Source organism: Apium graveolens, unplaced genomic scaffold (genome assembly GCF_009905375.1).
Source record: "Apium graveolens cultivar Ventura unplaced genomic scaffold, ASM990537v1 ctg2163, whole genome shotgun sequence".
Classification (NCBI taxonomy): domain Eukaryota; kingdom Viridiplantae; phylum Streptophyta; class Magnoliopsida; order Apiales; family Apiaceae; genus Apium; species Apium graveolens.
In genome coordinates this window covers 77,151-81,201 of record NW_027417550.1, presented here as the reverse complement: position 1 = coordinate 81,201, position 4,051 = coordinate 77,151, and the positions used below count along the sequence as shown (strand labels likewise).

The 4,051-nt window shown below is 40.5% G+C and overlaps 1 non-coding gene across 1 annotated transcript; it reads left to right on the top strand.

The window, feature by feature from the left end:
- The first annotated feature begins 3,297 nt into the window (after positions 1 to 3,297).
- LOC141700330 (small nucleolar RNA R71) lies at positions 3,298 to 3,404 on the top strand. Its single transcript, XR_012566294.1, has one exon. It is a non-coding gene; the product is annotated as a small nucleolar RNA R71 (small nucleolar RNA).
- The last annotated feature ends 647 nt before the right edge of the window (positions 3,405 to 4,051 follow it).

Sequence of the window (4,051 nt, the reverse complement as noted above, 5' to 3'; positions counted from 1 at the left end):
CTAATGCATGAATGCAACTACATGAATGCAACTAAATGACAATGCAATCGATTCCCTCAGAATAACCATAACCAAATGAATAAGCCAATGCCTCTAAGAATGCAATAACTTGAAACAGAGTTCAAATAAATCCCACAACCAACTCACAAACCAGAAACGTGCGGGTGTGGATGCTTAACAGATATACTCTCGATACTAGATCAATAACCATAACTTATCTATCATCGAAACAATCAAAAGTTTATAAACAGAATAGACAATAAATGCATTATGACTCACAACACCTCCTTTCTACTAGAGTTATACAAGGATTCACATTATTATTGAACACATAGCAAAGATGCTTATTTGATCGTGCAATGAATGAGGTCCCAAAAGACTTATACAATAATACTCATGTAGCGAGCGTTAGGTTAGCGGATCCCAGACTATAAAAGCCTTAGGTCACTAGGCACAAAGTCCCCTAGAACTTAATAACTCGAGTATTAAAGAGCTCACTCTTGATCAATTGTGCATAAACACATACTTTTTTTCTTTCTTTTTTTTTCTCTTTTTTCTTTTTTTTTTCCTTTTTTTTCAACACTTTCTGAATGAGTGCGTTTCGCTCCATCTCATTCAACCCTAGACTACTCATAAAAATATGAGCCGGCTACTAGCCATTTGACACCTAGTCTTACAACAACTAGCAATGAAATCCAAGTTTTTCTCCAGATAAAAAGAATCAGTGTTTTTACGTCACTACGAGAATATCACAAATTCTAAATATAACCAAGTGATTAAATCTCAACAACAAACAAGTATGATCATGATCTAGATCAAAAGCAACCCTATAAGACTTTGTGAAAATATTTATTTCTGGCATGCAAATCAATTCATTAAGACTTAAACATCCCTCTATTCCTCATCACCACACTCAAATCAACATCAACTTATCCAATATCATAGTTCATCTTAAGGGATCATGCTAAATATGCATGCAAATGCAACTATATGAAATTATATAAAAACAAACAAATATGTCCTAAATGAACAATCATACAAAAATATGAATGAACTACAACTAAACATGCAACATAAATCTATATGAATCTATATGGACACACACTACTAATCCTTACATTATCACCCCCAAACTTAAAATTTTCAATGTCCTCATTGAAGGCAATAATAAGGATTTCAGGCATACCTAATTAGCGGGAGATTCACCCTCATCGGGTGGAGGATCAGGTGGCCAATCAACCTCGCCACTAGTGTCTCGGAAAATAGTACCGAAAACATGTGTCAAATCTTCAGCAAAATGACGGTGAATGTCGTGCATGGCCTCCATACGCCTAATTACTCGCCTGTACTGCTCATCACCAACACAAGTCCTATTAACTACCTGCTGCACATGAGAAGAACCCTCTATAGGCACTGGAGGATCCGTTCGGCTACCCTCTACATCATCAAAGATATATCCCAACCCCTTGTCAGGGGGTGCACCTAAGAATGAATAACTCAAGTGATATGGTAGTGGGTGAAGCTCAAGTGTGGAAACATCTTCAATAGATGGCTCGAGACGGTCTCGAGAAAATTTCAGCTCTGCTAACCCAAGAGAATCGAATGGCACATCCAACTTCCTCTTCCACAGAGGTGCATTCAAAACCTGAATTTGCTCTACTTTAAAGCACTCCTCTTTAGCTGTGGGTAATTTTATTTCCTTGAACACATTGAAAGTGACCTTCTGATCATGAAACGTAAGCTCTCCTTTTTGCACATCGATCATAGTTCGGCCTGTAGCCAAGAATGGTCTTCTCAATATAATGGGAATCTTCTTATCTTCCTCGAAATCAAGAATTACAAAGTCAGCAGGGAAGAAGAGTTTATCCACCTTGACCAAGACATCCTCCACTATACCTCGTGGATAAGCGATGGAACGGTCAGCTAGTTGCAATGACATGTATGTTGGTTTCGGCTCAGGCAGACCAAGCTTCTTGAAGATTGATAAGGGCATCAGATTGATGCTAGCTCATAAATCACATAAACACTTGTCGAACGACAAGTTTCCAAGGAATAGTGAAGCTTCCAGGATCTTTAAGCTTCGGAGGCAACTTCTGTTGTAGCACAGCACTGCATTCCTCCGTTAGAGCAACGGTCTCTAAGTCATCGAGCTTCACTTTCCGAGAGAGAATACCTTTCATAAACCTCGCATAGCTAGGCATCTGTTCAAGAGCTTCAGCGAAAGGTATGTTGATATGAAGTTTCTTGAACACCTCCAGAAACTTCTCAAACTGTTTATCCAGCTTTTTCTTCTGCAGACTTTTAGGAAAAGGAGGTGGAGGATAAATCTGTTTCTCCCCTGTATTACCCTCAGGAGGAGTGTGTTCCACAGTAGTCTTCCTTAGTTCCACCTCTACTTCCTTCTGCACATCTTCTTCAGCCACAACTGTATTTTCTGAATTTTGAGATTTTTCTGGCTCTTCGTCTTGCTGAACTTGGGGGCTTGCGACCTTTCCAGACCTTAAGGTGATGGCGTTCACCTGTTCTTCAACTTCCCTCTTGCCTGGATTTGTTTTTGTATAACTAGGAAGCGTTCCTGGTGGTCGATTCAATAAGGCATTAGCAATTTGCCCTATTTGGTTCTCCAGATTCTGGATAGAAACAGCCTGGCTTTGGCATATAAGAGCCTGGTTTTTGTACATAAGCCTCAACTCCTCCAATTCATATTTTTCATTCGAAGATAGACCTGTATCATTAGTTTGTTGTTGAAGTTGGAGTTGTTGTCTTGGTGTAAATTGTTGCTGAAAACCAGGAGGGTTAAATAGCTTATTTGCAAACTGCTGGAATGGCTGTTGCATCGCATTCTGATTGTTGCTCCAGCTGAAGTTAGGATGATTCCAGTTGTCAGGATGATAAGTGTCTGGAACTGGTTGCTGCGATCTCTGAAAGTTGCTCACAAACTGAGATGAGTCGCTAGATATAGCGCATTGTTCTGTCGCATGCGGACCTGCACACAGCTCACAAATACTAATTATCTGCTTAACACCATAGTTAGCCAGAGAATCGATCTTCATAGACAACGCCTTTAGTTGAGCAGTGATAGCCGTAGCTGTATCCACTTCAAGAACTCCTGCTACCTTGCCCTGTGGATATCTCTGGGTTGGATACTGATATTCATTAGCAGCCATCAGTTCAATTAGATCATAAGCTTCCTTATAGCTCTTTGTCCATAATGCTCCGCCTAATGCTGCATCGAGCATGGGTCTGGACTGTGCTCCTAACCCATTGTAAAAACAAGTGATGTTCATCCAATCAGGAATTCCATGATGAGGACACTTCCTAAGCATCTCCTTGTAGCGCTCCCAAGCTTCACTTAGTGATTCTCCCGTTTGCTGCGCAAATTGAGTAATAGCATTCATGAGTGCAGCTGTCTTCGCCATAGGGAAGAATTTAGTAAGAAACTTCTGAGCAAGATCTTCCCAAGTAGTAATCGAACCAGCTGGTAGAGAGTGTAACCAGCTCTTAGCCTTGTCCTTCAGAGAGAATGGGAACAGTCTCAGCTTCACAGCATCTTCAGAAATACCGTTGAACTTGAAGGTGTCGCATATTTCAATGAAATCCCTAATGTGTGTATTGGGATCTTCCGTTGGAGAACCCCCAAACTGGACTGAAGTCTGTACCCATTGAATTATGCCAGGCTTGATCTCAAAGGTATTAGCTGTGATAGCTGGCCGGACAATGCTAGATTGAATGTCATTGATCTTGGGTTGAGAAAAATCCATCAAGGCTTTCGTTCGTGCTGCTGGATCTCCCATTGTAATGAGTACCTGAAACACAAACAAATAAACTGTGAAAGTAAAAGAATCCGAGTCAATGAACTTTAACGACCACTGATGACAAGCACATAAACTAAAAATTAACACCGAGTCCCCGGCAGCGGCGCCAAAAACTTGTTAGGGCGAAAATACGCTAATATTCACGCAAGTATACGCGTTCGCAAGTAGTATAAGATATAAATCAGATTCGTTCCCACAGAGACTGGTTTAGGTTAAGTTCAATTTATGCACCTATG